The following is a 17,481-nucleotide window of genomic DNA, read 5'->3' on the forward strand; positions in this document are numbered from 1 at the left end:
ACTTCACTCTCCACTTTTGTGACTTCCACTCCATTAAGTTAACTCCCACTACCATACAACGTAACATCCTCATCATTTATTCACTCATTTCATTGCTTTCAACCTTCTTCAGTGCCTCATTTCAATCTCCATTTTCTGCTTTCATTTCATCTTCTGTATAATCTAAATCATATGTGATTCATAATACACTTCAGTAAAGATAATATGAAATGAGTAAATGAACTTACAATGATATTTAGTTGTTTATACATAAAGAAAGGAGTATTATAAGTGGTTGGTTTCTTGTGTTTTTAACTGTTACAGTTTCTTCCAATTTAATAAGTGAGAGAGATCAATTTCATTAGTAGTTAATTGTGATGGTGGTTGATGACGAGTTTTCAAATGAGCTTTTACTGGTTTATGAATTCTTATCCTTTTATATTTCAAACTGAGTTGAATATCTACCACTACACCAAAATTACGAAATAGAAATTAATTTTTAGATAAAAAAAATAATTAGTTGAGTGACTAATTTAGAAACTATTTTAAAGACTAAAAAAAATTTATTTTTAAATTAGTTTCTATTATTGATAAATAGTTTTTAAATGAGTATCTAATTAGCAACGAAGATTTTTGCTACCAATTATTTAGATATTAATTTTTTAGTCTCTAAAATGATATTTAATTTAGTCACTATAATAACTAACTAAAAAAAATTAATTTTTAATTTAGTTTCTATTATTGATAAATGCTTTTTAAATGAGTATCTAATTAGCAACGAAGATATTTGCTACCAATTATTTAGATATTAATTTTTTAGTCTCTAAAATGATATTTAATTTAGTCACTATAATAACTAATTATTTTTTGTCTCTAAAAATTAGAGTTTTTATCTCATGATTTTCTTGTAGTGTACAATAAGTTGCCATATTTATGTTTGATGGAAAAAGTTAACATATTGCAAATATTAGTGAAATTAAATTACTAATTTAATTTGATTACTTTTACAAGGTAAATTAGTATGCCACTCGTGTAAATTGCAAGATAGAATTAAATTATACATGACTAAAAATATAAAACATGTTAAATTATATGTTTCTTAAATTTAATAGAAAATATAATGTTGTAAAAAAATACTGAAAAAAGAAAAAAAATCATGTAATGAGAAAATAGGTTATCTATAAGTAAATATAAATTATTAAATTGTAAGAGTAGTAATAGTTATAATCTATTTAGTAAGAGTGTAATTATTAATTAGTACTTAAAGGAGTAGTTGATAAGATCGATAGGCCCGCTAGCCCGTAAACGGACTCGACTAACCAATTTTTTTTTTAATTTCTATATCATATATTAAAATTATTTTATTATAATTTAAATTAAAAATAGCTATAATTTAACCAATTAAATTATTTTATTGAGTTATTTAAATCTTTTAAGCATGTAATAAAATTGTATTTTAAATTATGAATATTTATAAATTAAGTTTGAATTATTTATTATAACTTTAGTAATTTAACATGTAAAATTAATAATTATTTCATCTAAACATTAGATATATTAATTGACCTATTAAAGAATATATGTGTTTTCAATGTGTATATAACTATATATTTTAAATTTAAATTAAAAAAATTAAATTTAACGGGCCAATGAGTCCTTCACGAGTTCACTTTTTTTATTATATATAATTTACACTAGCTACAATGGTTAATCCAATCTTAAATAGGTTGAATTGACTCTTTATACCACTTCTATTAAAAGTATAAGAAATTTTAATAACCAATACTCTTTGGTAGAATTTGAGCTAATAGATCAATCTGATTTATTTCTTACAAACCTAAATAAATTGGATTAACCTACTTTATCATTTATTAGGAGTGTAAATTTTTTTGAAGTTATATTATTTCAGTATTTTCTTCTTTCATTCAATTTCACGAGAGAAAAAAACTCATTACAACTTGTAATGCATAACATTGAAATATACTAAATAATGTTTTTTTTTATAATTCACATATATCTTCTATAAGAGACAATTTTATTTAAAACATATAAGATAACTATAGAGGAACAAAGTTTACGTAGTAAACGAGAATCATAGGAAAAAACTAATAGTGATACTATTAAAAAATTATTAGATATAAAAAAAATTAGTTGTTATATTAATTAAATTAGATATTATTTTAAAAATTAGAAAAATTATTAGCATCTAAATTGATAGTTTTTAAATTGGTATCTAATTAGTTACTAAGGTTTTCATTGCCAATTATTTAGATTACAAAGTTGGTAGCTAAAACCTTAGTAGCTAATTAGACACTAATTTAGAAACTATTTATAAATAATAGAAATAATTTAGATACTAATAATTTTTTTAGTCTCTAAAATAATATATAATTCAGTCAATATAACAAGTAATTATTTTTGTCTCTAAGATTGATTTATATTTAGTGATTTTCTTATAGTGTAATGATGGACTGACATATGTCAAGTGTATAAGGAAGGAAAGTTAGACAATTGCTTTGATAATAGTGTAGTATGGTTAGTAGGAGAAGGTACAATCATTAAATTTTGGGAGGATAAGTGGACTAGAGATGATTCTCCATGTAAGTGGTTTCCTAGATTCTATGCTATTTGTACTGGTATGGACTGAACGAATAACGACATGCCTCATCCCATCGCTGGCTCAATCGACCTGAGGTCCACTCCTAGTGGGCCAACCGTATAAGTCTTATTACGTCAACCAAGGTCAGCGAAGCTAATCCGCAATTAAAAGCTAGGTAATGTAGCCCTAAACGTGGCCCAACTCCTTAACCTGGCCCAATAAGGAAAGCTCATCACAAGTAATATAAATAGTGCATATTTCAAGAAACAGGTACGTCATTATCGACAATACTCTGACAACTGAGTGTCGAACCCTTTTGCTGACTTGAGCGTCGGAGTGCCTTCTGCAGTACCCCCCATTCGGTGTTTGCAAGGCGACCGAGAGTGAGGTTAGAAAGGAAAGGTGAAGGACGAGCAAGGAAGGAAGTTGAAGAGTAGCACGACCGACCGACAGGAAGGGAGAATGTCAATCCTCTCAATAGTTCTTTAGGCCCCATCCCCGAACGAGAACACTATTTAACTAATTGTAGGAAAAACAATAAAGGAACTGGGTGTGTGGAATGAAACCCATTGGAAATGGACTTTAACTTGGAGGAGAGATACATTTGCCTAGGAAACTAACCTAGATCATGAGTTCTATATGGCCATAATGGAAATTTTGCAAAAGACTTGTAAAGGACACCTAGGTATGGAAATTAGATGAGAAGGAAACTTATACAGTGAAGTATGCATATAGTTCATGTCAATAGAATTATGATAAGGAACATCCACATTTGTTCATCTCATTTTGGAGTATAAAGATACTTCCCTCTACTAAAGACGAAACAATCACACATATATTCTTTTTACTATAAAACAACATGCAATATTTGGAACATGTGCAACAAGTGGGTGAAAGTGTGCTTGGTAAGACATTGTAACCCAACCACTTCCAACAATTTTATCTGAACTTAATGCAAAAGCAAAACAAGGTGTGGAATGGACTTTGGGTATCAATTATATGGGAGATTTAGAACTAAAGAAACAAGATCTTTAAGTAGGGAAAAATAGATGGTGAAGAAATATTTTGTATGGCATAACTAAAAGTGTGGGCATGGATGAGGTATAAAACCTTGAAAGTACTATTTCATATTTTGATTAGTTCCAATGTCCAATATGTTTAGAGATGTCACTACTAGAAAATCATTGAATAGAAACCAATTTTAGATATAAAAAATAATTAGTTGCTGTAACACCCCGGAAAATACATCTAACTATTACAATACAAGTTCTACTTATTTCTATACAAGTATAAAGTTTTTCAAAACATTCCTAATACATGATTAGGACATATAGAAATACAAATATTTACAATATAAGTTTCATAATCAACGCCCTAAAACTCTTCTGATCCTCAGACACCTGTAAGATCATCTGCTCATGTACGTAGTACAGTCATCGCAATTCAAACACAACAAGAAAAGCAAGGGTAAGCTAGTGAAAATAGAATTTTATAATATACACAATTAAATCAAAAGAGAAAATCAAGTTACATGATCAATTTCTCAAATTATTCAATCTTCTTCAAATCTCAACAATAAAACAATCACATAGATCTCACATGGATCTACACATCCAAAATATTCAACAAACAACATCGTCCGGAAGACCCGTATTAAGTAAGTCCTACCAGAGACTAACACCTGATCCAAAGATTACCAACAAATCCAACAGAAAGGATCAGGGTAAGTTCAATACAACCCAAGCCGTGCATCTCATATGTCACGGTGTGCATGAACTCCCCCATCAGCTTCTCACCACCTGATATCTTAGTCTATGTGACTTAGATCATCAGTGAAGCTCGGAGATCTCTGTTACCACATAGGCATCAATACTTAATACACAACAAACATCAGTCCATACATTATCCCAAATGTATGAATTCAATTCCATACCATCCCGTCATACAATATCATTCCAAACACGATCCACAACATTCAAAAACGTAATTAAAATAAAAAAATAACACTTAAATATTAAACCATCAAAATATAATATTTTTACAAATTTAAATAATATATAAACAAACAACCCAATATATATAACACACAACATCCCTGCAAGAAAAATTGAATATTGGGACCACGTCCCTTCCGCATTCAGATCTTCTATCCTAGGGTGCTATAAAAAATTAAATTTAGCTTCCCTTACCTCAATTGCTTGCTTTCCAAACAACTTTTATAATTTTATTCCCCACCGTTTGGATAAGCTTCAAGATTTACGGGCCTAATGCAAATTATCCAAACAGAACAAAAATTCAGTATATAATAGAATAAGTTGAGAGGATTAAACTTCTCAACTGACCCCACCAAGATTGATGACTAAATCCTAAGGAAAAACAGAGAACAAAGGATATTTAGAGTAAAAATGAACTTACTCTGTTTGAAAATCTGATCGGGTAGAAATGTTCCTTAACTCCTCTGCTACAGCGTGGTATGATCAGATTCTAAAATAGATGAAGATTGGGAGAGAAATTAAGAGAGAGGGAGAGAAGAGAATTGGAGAGAGAGAGAGAGAAAGAAGAAAAATGGTACTGTGGTGTGAAGAAGAATGTTTCTGATGGTTTTAAAAAAAGGGCACGCTGTTACAGTTGCTATAATGACTAAATTAGATACTATTTTAGAGACTAAAAAAATTATTGATTTCTAAATTAGTTTCCATTATTGATAAATAATTTATAAATTGGTATCTAATTAGCTACCAACCAATTATTTAGATCCTAAATTTGGTAGCAGAAGTCCATTGGGACCAAGGTTTTTCAATGAAAACATTATCTTTTTTTAACAATCCTATCCTATTCTACTCTTAGAAAGTATCCAAAGCTTGAAGCAATCTTGAAAAACTAATTTGAAAGTGTTAATTTGAAATCTTAACAACCAGGAGCATATAACTACTTATTTATACTCCAAACAGTTGTTAAAAACAATTTTGTTAAGGATTTCAAAAAATCAATCAGTTGAATTTTCGAAACAACCGGTTGAATTGGTTTGACAACAAAGTCAAGTTTTTCAATTTTTTTTTTCAAAAACACGAAGTGTAAAACAACCGGTAGAAACGGCAATTCAACAGGTTGATTTCCCACTTTTTTTATAAAACATTTTTTTTCAAAAGAACTTGAATCAAGCAACCTTGGATCAAATCTATGAGTGAATTTACAAATTCAAACTACACAAAACTCACATACACAAGCAACAACAAAGTCTTCAAGCAATCTTCTTGGATTTGGAGACATCAAAGCCTATGTTCAACAGATGTGTTATAATTGGTTGGGGGTGTCGACGGTTAATCATTATGATGTGAAATCACATTTTATGCATAACTAATTTCCTTTTTTGAATTCTACGAGCAATAGAATTTGGGGGAGTATTTGGATAACAATAATTGGGGAGATTTGTAAACATAGGAATGATTGTATTTTTAACAATGATAAAGTCGATCATGTGCAACTTTTCACTATTGCACAAATGAAAGTTTGGTCGTGGTTACTGACAAAAGAACATGTAATTGTTTTCCTTATTCAGATTGATGCTTGGAACCCTTAGAATGTATGAGATACATTAGAAAGTAATTGAGTTGTGTTTTCTGTTGTGCCTTATGTAATAGTATTATTTGACTTGTTGTAAATAAGATCGTGGTTTGTTTTTCTTCTTGTGGGTTGTTGAATGTGGGAGGATCTTGGTTTGTGTTTTGTTGGTTGCAAGGAGTTATTTTCTTCAATTTATTAATTGCAAAATATTGTTAATTGTTTTAGAGCGGAAATTATGTGCATTGTTTGCAATGTCAAAGTTCCTTGGTTGATCTACTAGGAGAGAAGAATCATTTTGAAGAAATGAGTCTTGTTGGAATTCAAAGGTGGAAGTGGTTTGAGGATCCGTTTGTGGTTTGAGCTTTTGTTTTTTTTTATTATTTTGTTTAAAACTTTTTATTTGGAATGCAAAGCAAAGTTTGAATGTCTATTTAATATCCTTATGAAATATTAGATTTGCAGGTTGTGCTTGAGGAGTTATTTATTTTTTATGTTTTATTAAGTTGGACATGTAGAAGTAGATGATATTGTTAGGATTTGTGGTATAAAAATTAGAGTATCCTTGAAATATTCCTTATTATTTTATTTTTTTATTGATAAAAAAATATAATTTTTTTCCTAATAAAAAATAATAGTTACATAACAAAACTTTAAAGTTTAATATCGTTGACAATTTTTTTTTATCGATCAGGAATATTAATATATACTCAATCGTATTTGAAAGTTTAAAGTTCTTTATGACACTCTCAAGCAATTATAATTGCAAGTAGATTGTATTTTGCTTATGTATAATATATAACACATCAATATTACATAACAAATAAATTATATATTTTTAGTATTTTTGAAATCGATAATTATTTTAAAATACAAATTCTAATAAAAAATGAATATTATATGATGTGTTTTAAAACATAATTTTAAAAAAGGCAAAGGTTTTTTAAAATGTAAAAAAAAGTAAACTGAAATTACTTTTGAAGTGAGATTTATTTTTCTTAAAAGAGAAATCATATTTTAATCTACAAACCATCTTCTTTTTGAAAATTGAAAATGCAAAATCGTGTTTTAAAGTATAATTAGAAGTCGCATTGAAAACAGCACTTTCAAAATCTATCCGTTTTCTTATATATGTATTTTTCTAAAATTGTTGGTAAGAGGTAAAAGGGGACAATACCTTAGAAGTAACTCCTTTAAAAGAATATATATAATAATTTATATATGTATTTGGTTATTTAATTTTGCAATTTGTGTGAGAGTGTTGTTAGGATGTTGCAACATTCTTTAGAAGTAAGTCCTTTATTTATATATGTGTGAAGTAAATTAGAATTTTGCCGTCAAAGCCGGTTGCTTGCTTCGCAACCTTCTCTGACAACCGATAACATTATTGTGTTCTCATTAATTATTCACGTAATTTTGAGTTCACAGCTATCATTAGATAAAACCCTTTTCAAACACAAACAACAATCTTACAACTCAAACATTTCAACATTATGTGTCAATAATTTTGTACAAATGACAGGATAGTACCAGTTGTACTCTAATAAACTATCATTCAGTGGAATTATTAAATCAAAACAAATTTCGTATTTAAAATTCTATGTTAATTAGATATAAAAAAATTCATATATTAGATATAAGAACCTTCAAGACAAAAAATAATTAGTTGTTATAATGTCTAAATTAGAGACTAAATAAATTTTTGATTTCTAAATTGGTATCTAATTAGCAACCAAAGTTTTTCTATCAAATTTAGAATATAAATAATTGGTAGTTAAAACATTGGTAGCTAATTAGATACCAATTTAGAAACTATTTAACAATAATAGAAATTAATTTAGAAACCATTTTTTTTAGTTTCTAAAATGGTATCTAATTTAATTATTGCAACTAATTATTTTGGTCTCTAAAAATTAGTTTCTATTTGATGATTTTCTTGTGTAACTACAAATCTTATAAATTAATTTAATAAAAAAAATATAATATAAAAATATTTTAGGATATTCTAACTCTTGTAAAAAAAATTACAAAGTCATCAAAACCTAAAATACATTGACAAAATACTAGAAAGATATATTAATTTTTTACTTTAGATTTAAAATTCACTTTTTAATATAAACAATTTTTTTTAATACGAATTATAGTTTGTTTGTTGTAGAGTAAAATGGTGATGGTGGAACTCTTTGTTGCAACGAACCACTGTCTTTTTGGTGAAGAGGTTGAGTGAGTGTTAGGTTTAACACTTTTCTTTTCTTTTCTGTGTGCTATTTGATATTTGACTTTGGATATAAGCAATGCCAAGGTGCTTCCATTGTACTTGCCCCTACACAACTAGTACCTACCTATCATATATATATATATATATATATATATATATATATATATTTACTTCATTTCTAGTCTCAAAAATAAAATATTTGGTGTGTTATATAGTGCATGTTTGTCACTGCTTGTATTGTCTCTTCGTTATTATTAATTTCTATAAGGTCTGCTCACTATTATCATAATGAAAAATAGTAAGATGTAATCAGTATTTTGTTGTTTTGTTGATAGATTTTTCCTCCATCAGATTCAAAATACATACATGTATAAATAATATACATAAGAAATTTAACTATAAAGTTAGACGTATGTATTGAATGGAAACTAGAGACATGAATAATATATAAGAAATATTATTCTAATTTATTATTTTAAAGTTTTGAATTGAATGTGGAGTGTTTGGTAGGAATTGAAAGTTATGTACTGTGAAAAAGTGTTGAAGTATTGAAATCACACATTTATTGTCTTTAAAATTTTAAATTAGAATTGATATAATTTTTTTTATATGGATTCAGTTATAAGCGATATTTTCATCATTTAGAAGCTAATAATTACAATTCTCATTTTTAAAATGCAACTCTTTTAACTTAAAAAGTGTATCCCAAAACACATATTTTTCTCAAATGTTCAAAGCTGTAATATGTTTTTGTAATTATATAAAAAAAAGTGAGTCTATATAATATGTCTCCTTGTTTTTTACTGTAAGTTTTCTCTCTCCTTAATTACTGGTGTTCGATCGGGATTGACATAAAAAATGTACCCTGATGATCAAGTAAATACTATGTGTTAATAGTGTATAGTGAAACTGATTGAAGCGTACCTTACACCTCTTTAAAAGGTTTATTTATAGTTTTTAGTCATAGACCTTTGTTGTAATGGACCGAATCAGTAGCTAAATTCCTAGCATGATCCCTGATTTATAGGGAGGTATGTTGGTGTATTTGGAGAATATTTGTAATAAATCAATATCTTCTACTAACTTAGTGTTGATTGATTTTTTAGGAGTGTTATCCGAATTTGAGTCGAAATGATCATGATTTATTGAGAATTTCCATATTCGTCATTGTTATCATTTATTGAGCACCTTTAATACGTATTAAAGTGGTCGGTTTGTCATCGAAACCAAATTATTAGCTCATCCAGTACTCACCAATACAATTTCTTTAATCGTCTTTTCTTTTATATTATTTGTCAACCCCGTATGCAAAACTTAACAAATAATATCATAAAATAACAATTACATAATTTGTGTAAAAAATAATTTAATATAAAAATGGAATTAATGTCAATCGAAATGATGAGATTATTTTAGTTTAATTAGTCGTCTAAAACTGAAACTATAAATATTCTGAAGAAAAATAGTTTATGATCTATAAAGATTATACTTGTCTCCTAAAAAGAACAAGTATTTTCTAAAAGCAGAAAATGAAGTGAAGTGAGAATTTGGGAACTAGAAAAATAAAGTAGTATTGTTGGGACATGTCACTATCTTGGAGAGCATGGTGAAGTAATATGAAAACTTTCGTTTTCATGTTCAGTGCTGACCAAAGAAAAAAGAGTGTAGATTCTGATGATAATGTTATGATTTTATTTATCGATAAAAAAATAACAAGTAAATATGTGACATTTTAGGAATATTTTAATTTGATTACAGAACACAAATTATGTATATGTATATATAATCTAAAGAACAACAAATATATCGATACTTATATTAATTAATAGTGACCCAAAAGTTTATCTTTAACACAACATGAGAAAAAACAATGATAAGTTGTGCATATATAAAAAATAAAATAAATAAGATGATAATGTTATGTATATATGTAGTGTTTTAGCTCCAACCAATTAGGTTAAGTTGTATATGTTATGATGAGATGAGTGGTTGAAAAGGTTATGTGAGTGAGTGAGTGAGGTGTGAAGTGTTGTGTTAAAGAGTTAAAGTGGAGTTGGAGGATTAATTCCACTAGTGTAGTGTGGGTTAGTCTCTATCACTCTCTCTAATATCCTTCACCTAATTTATAATATGTTATTTTTATTTTAAAAGCTACAAATAAAATGATTTTATTTTTTTATGATGATGTAATAATTACAAATTATTTACTAATCTTTGTTAAGGAGACAAACTTTACATACTACCAAGACTGAAAATTTGAATCTTATGACACATTAATCAACATCTTTTTTTTATCACTATTCTTCTCATTTTCTCTTTGTTTTTTTAGTTTTACATTTGTTTTGACCTTGTTAGTTTTGGTAATATTCCATGTGATTTTAGTCTTGAAGTACACATTCAAATTTAGAAAAAACAAAACAAACTCTATTTTTTACATGGTCCCACAATCCTAATTCATCTCATTTAGATGAATAAGACATAAATGTTTACAGAAAAACTAAAGTAAATATAAGAGTTAAAATAGTAGAAGGTGGTAACATCATATTTTGATAATTCAGCAATTCCTACATCTAATTAGGTAAACTAGCTTGCTAGGAGGAAGATAGACTTTTTACCTTTTTTGATTCCTAAATTTTTTGCATTTGCATTTGGTGGGTTCTATATATTTATTTCCCTTTCCTTAATGAGGAATATGTCCTAATCCTACAATGTTTCTTAATATATTGTGATTAAGCTTCAAAAAAACATACTTATTTCACACTCAAATATATGTTTGACTTAACATTTCTTTAATTTATTTTTCAAATCTCTTCTTGCTTCTTGCTTCATGTTTCCCACTACTTCTACTCAACTAAAATATGTAACCATTTTTTTGAACACATTTTTCCTAGTGGTGGAAACATATTGAAAATCATAAAACATAATATATAAATTTTATCACTTTTATTTCGTAAATTAATTTGAAAAGGGGTTAAGAATGTGTTAATGAGTTTGATGCTTATATATTAATTTGCTATTCTAAGAATATGAAGTCCTTAGCCCTGTAGAACCTTAAGCTGCTGCTAAAATGCATTTTATTTCTCTCTCTTAAATTTAATGAATCTTTTATTGGCACATGTAGCTTAATTTAATTGGAAGCTTAATTTAATTGGAATTATGATGGCAATTATAGTGAGAAAAATACTTTCGTTGGTGATAATTTGGGCTTAGTTTGCATACTTAATAATTAAATAAGAGTATGATAAAATATATATTATCCTAAAAGATAAAAATAGAATGGTCGGTTGCTTCGTAATATAAGATCTATTTATTTAGAAAAGGAACAAAAAAGTTAGAACTTTAGTTACCTAAAAAGTTTTTTTTTAAAAATCAATCAGATATATCTTAATTATAGTGTTGATAGAATATTTGTTCAAGTCTCCTTGAATAACATCATTAGGGTCAATTACCGCATTCAAAGTATTGTCCGTTTTAAAGATCGGTGTTTCATCACGGTTTTGTCCTTAAAAGACGCATCGGTGGGTTGAGGGAAAATGAAATATATAAACTGCCTTAAACTTTACTCCGAACGATGTAGGACTATATTGACAAATGGGAACAATATTATTATTATTATTATTTTAAAAAATGAATAATATTTATGTTGATAGAATTAGTAACCAAGTGGATTAGTTTGTTTTGTAATCTTTACATTGAAACATTTTCTAGTATGTATTTGTTGATAGGCATACTGACAAGGCCTTTAGAAAGACTTTTATACAAAGTTAGGCCAAACATTTAAATAAACCTAATTAGACCTAAAAAGAAGGTTACAATAATTATTCTTGTCAGACTCAAACCATGCAAAACATTAGCGTAATCTACCTTATTTCCGTGCCAATTATTTATTTATTCTAATTATTCAAATATCATAATTTATAATTTGTATGATTTTTCTTCTTTATATTTTAGTTGCACCAAAAGAATGATTCCTTTATTAAAAGTTTTATGAACTATTAAGACAACGTCATTAGCTATATTTTTTTAGCCAATCAATTTTTGGATAGCATTCTTAAGACCAGAAAAACCTTTGCCAACCACTTTTATATTCATAACTTAGTTTTATTTATTTATTACACAATATAAGAAGCTATTTATTGTAGAATATATGTGTATCACATCACTTGTTGGATTTTATAATAATTTTTACTTCAATGTAAAATTTCATATAATTTTTTTGGTTGTTGATATAAATATATAATAAAAAATTATTAAATAAAAATTAATTTTAAAGACAAAAATAATTATTTGTTATATTGACTAAATTATAGATATTTTATAAATTAAAAAATTTATTGTTATTGAAAATAGTTTTTATTATTAATAAAAATTTATAAAATAGTTTTTAAATTGGTATCTAATCATTGACTACCAAGGTTTTAGCTACTAACTATTTTATATTCTAAATTAGTCTCTGTTAGTTTTTAAGAGACTAATTTAATCTGAAATATTAGTAACTAAAAACTTGGTAACTAATTTAGACATCAATTTAGAAAACACTTTATAATTTTTTTATTAATAATAGAAACCACTTAGGTTCGTGTTGAGGCGAAGAGCGCTAGGTTCGTGTTGAGGCGAAGAGCGCTAGGTTCGTGTGGAGGCAGAGAGCGCGGGTTCGTGAGAGCGTTAGGGTTAGGGTTCATGTGAGGCAAAGAGAGGGACGAGAGTGATGAGTGTTAGGAGTTAGGGTTTTTCCAAACTGAAATTCAAAAAAAATTTATTTTCTTAAGTTTTCAAAAAGAAAATCAATTTTCAAGTGAAAATCTGAAGGATTTTTAAATCAAGTTAAAAATGTAAATATAGGAATAAAGGAATAAAAAGTTTTATCTGAAAGAAAATTATAACAGTTAAAAAGTTTATATTAATGAAATGACGTATTATGCTGAAATTTGTGGCGGTTATTAATAACCGCCATATTAAAACCACCATTTTTTACACATTTTTTTGTAGTGTTTAGATATCAATAAACTTTTACTATATAAAATAGTATATAATTTAGTCAATATAGTGACTAATTATTTTTTATCTCTAAATTTAGTTGTTATTTAATGATTTTCTTGTATTGATCACTACAAAAAAAATCATTAAATATAAACTAATTTTAGAGACAAAAAATAATTAGTTATTATATTGAATAAATTAGATATTATTTTATAAACTAAAAAAATATTGGTGTCTAAAATAGTTTCTAAATTTATGAACTAGTTTTTAACAAATATTTAATTAACTAATTGGTATCTAATTAGCTACCAGCATTTTTAACTACCAACTTTAGAATTTAAATAATTGAAAATTAAAACCTTAGTAACTAATTAGATGTGGATTTAGAAACTATTTATCAATAATAGAAACTAAATTAGATACCAATAATTTTTTTAATTTCTAAAATAGTATCTAAATTAGTAAATATAATAATTAATTAGTTTTGGATATATTTTTAAGATAATTTTTTTATGATTCAGAGTTTTATTTAAGATTCTGGTTTTTAATTTTACGTGATGTCAATATATTCTAATGAAGATGTGTTAATGTTATCACTTATAATAATGTTCTAACTAAAATATACAACTTTATCTAACTACAAAAGAAATAAGATTGCAAAAGTGTGACAAAGAATTTTTTTACTACTTATTAATTGAGTTGGTTATAAGCTCATGACTTTTTTTCTCATTCAAATTTTCAGTCTCTCTCCCTATTGTTTCAATTAATGCTTTCCCATAAAGTGTTCTGAATGGGGCATATATACTTTTACTTAAGGCATAATCTCAATTTAAATTGTTTCATAGCAAAACTGTAAGTGTTGAGTGAAGTCAAATTGAAAGAAAATATTTAAAATAAACACATTAAAAACATATTACTTTAATTAAGAATTAAATGACCATGTCACTGTACCAAAACAAAGTGTATCATAAGATGCTTTTAACCTTATATCAAAAGTTTAAGTCTATCCCTAACTCTTATAAATATCACCAACAACATTTCATTATTAAAATCCTAAACAGACCTTTTTAAAAAATATTTTTATAGGTATACTTTTAATACTTTTCAATTTCCCTTAAAAGTACAAGTCCCATTAATATAAAATAATACACCTTTTACATTAGATATTAAGTGTAGCTGATGAAAATTAATTTTTATAAACTTGATGTAAGAAATACTTACATAATTAATAACTAATATAAAAACCTAAAATGATGGATATAAAATGTGCTATTATAATAGTAGTGGTGTAGATTACTTTTTCAACTGCTCTTTTGATTAGTACATAGATTAATGGGAAATAATGTCATATTTGCCACCTACTTGTGGACAATTAAGTCAATGATCTGATTAAAGTGACCAGTAATTAACATTTTATTATAAAAATTTAGGAACACTCGCATGAGAATGGCATGCTTCAAATCTTTCTCTAACTTATACTAATAATTTTTTTATCAGTAAAAAAAAAATTAAAAAAATACTTTAAAAGTTTTTTTTTATTCAGGTTGGAACTTATATAAAACAATATACATACATTATTAAAAAAATCATCAAATTAAAATTAATTTTAGAAAAAAATAACTAATTACTATATTGAATAAATTAAATATTATTTTAAAGATTAAAAATATTATTGATATCTAAATTATTTTCTATTAATTGTAAATAATTTTTAAATTAATATATAATTAACTACTAATATTTTAACTATCAATTTTTAATTCTAAAATTGATAACTAAAATCTTAATAACTGATTAGATACAAATTTAAAAATTATTTATTAATAATATAAATTAATTTAGATATTAATAATTTTTTAATCTATATAATAATATTTAATTTAATTAATATAAAATTAATTATTTTTTATCTTTAAATTTAATTTTTATTTAATAATTTTCCTGTAGTAAAGATATAATTTGTTAGTTTTCTATTATAAACCTATGGTATTTTTGTCCATTTCACTCACTAATAAAGCTAGTTAATATTTGGGTGCTTAAAATATTGGCATTATATTAAAGCTAGTTAATATGTGAAATTGTAAAAATAATTATTTTTTTAATCTAAAATCTATATATGTTAACGTATACAGTTGATGTTATAAAAGACCTTTTTTATATAAAAAGTATATTTTAATTTTTTTTAAGAATGTAATTATTTCTTGAAAAATTTTATAATTAAAATTTTATAATTTAATTTTGAAGAACTCGTAAAATATCAAATGAGATTTAAAAGGATTTTATGAATTTAAGGAATTTAAAGTATTTTATGCATTTGAATTTTTTTCTATAAATATTTATATTTTTATTATGAAGTACATATTATAAGAAAATCACTAAATAAAATTTAATTTTAAAAAATTTAAATAATTAATAATTGAATCGTAATTAGTTAATTAGATACCAATTTAAAAATTATTTATCAATAATAAAAAAAATTTAGATATCAATAATTTTTTGTCTGAAAAATAGTGTCTAGTTAATATAGAAACTAATTATTTTTTGTTTATAAAGTTAATTTTTACTTAATAATTTTTTAAAAACGATATTTTATTATTATGTAAATACAAGTGAATAAAAATTAATTTTATAATTATAATTAATGTTGATATCAATGATCACAGTCACTTAAAATAAATAAAAAGTTGCTTATTAAAAATTATAAACAATACTATCGTTAGGTTAAAAACATGATAAAAAATAATTAGTTACTATATTATTAAATTAAATATTATTTTATAAATTAAAAAATTATTGATATTTAAATTATTTTTTATTATTAATAAAAAATTATAAAGTTGAAGAAACAATGTCATTGGGTTAATTATAATGCATTTAATGAGTTGTGGAACTTAAAGGTACTGCCATGTGCACAATACTTTGATTATTGGAAATCATTATTGAATAGGATATCAACCAAGGAAAGTATCAGCAAGAGAGGAGTAATTTTAGATGATACATCATATGCCTTATGTTGGAGGGAGAATGAAATTGTCACACATCTTTCATAACTTACCGAATAGTAACCAAAGTATGGAATCAATGCAGCAAGTGGCTAGGTGTTAGTACGGTTCACCATAATGTTGAACAAAAGCTTTGATGACTCCAAATCTTGAAGAATTGTGTAAAGTCTTGTTGTTGCTTGTTTAGTTGGGTATTTTGTAGTGTTTGAATTTGTAATCCACTTCAAGAATTGATTCAAGGCCATTTGATCTTGAAACCTTTTAAAAAGATAAGTTTTCAAAGTTAAGTGGAAAATCAACCAGTTGATTTATCGTTTCAATCGGTTGTTTTTACACTTAGAAGTTTTTGAAAGAGTTTGAAACAATTTGACTTTGGTTAACTTTGTTGTCAAACCAATTCAATCAGTTGTTTCGATAAATCAACCGATTGATTTTTGAAATTTCTTGACAAAGTTTTGTTAAGTCTGTTAAATTTGTTTTGGCTGGTTTTCAAACTACTTTAACTTCTGTTTTTAACGATTTTAACGACTACTTGGAGTCTATAAAAAGGGTTTTATACTCCTAGCTGAAAATACAATTACAAGAGATTCATATTGCATTTTTGAAATTTGTTTTCCAAGATTGCCTAAGGTTTTGGACTTTTCTTCAAGAGGAATAAGACTGACGTGTGTTAAGTCATTTTTTCAATTCTATGAATTGATCCAGGTGTACTCTTTCCTCTTCTTTTAATCTTTGTATTTCTGTAAGGTTGTATAGTACAGATCAAGAGGGTAATCTGATATGTGTAGTGTTTGCAAAGAGAAGGTTGTGTTCTTGAAGGGATCAAGAACATCTCTTTGTTGTGTGTGTTATAAATCAAAGGTGTTTGATTTGTTAGTGAAATTCCCAAGTGTTTATGGGGACTAGATGTAACTTTTTGTTAAGAGTAAACCAATATAAACCTGCTATGTTGATTTATCTTCCCCTTATCTCATTTAAATCTGTTTAATCTTTGTTTTTATACACTGCTGATAAAAACAATAGGTTGAATAAAAGAAACAACCGATTGATTTCCTGGAATCATGTTAAAAACATGTTTGATTTTCTAAAAACAAGTTAAAAATCGATTGATTTACATTAATTTCTCTGTAAATAATTTGACT

Source organism: Phaseolus vulgaris, chromosome 11 (assembly GCF_051622355.1).
Source record: "Phaseolus vulgaris cultivar YP4 chromosome 11, ASM5162235v1, whole genome shotgun sequence".
Taxonomy (NCBI): Eukaryota; Viridiplantae; Streptophyta; class Magnoliopsida; order Fabales; family Fabaceae; genus Phaseolus; species Phaseolus vulgaris.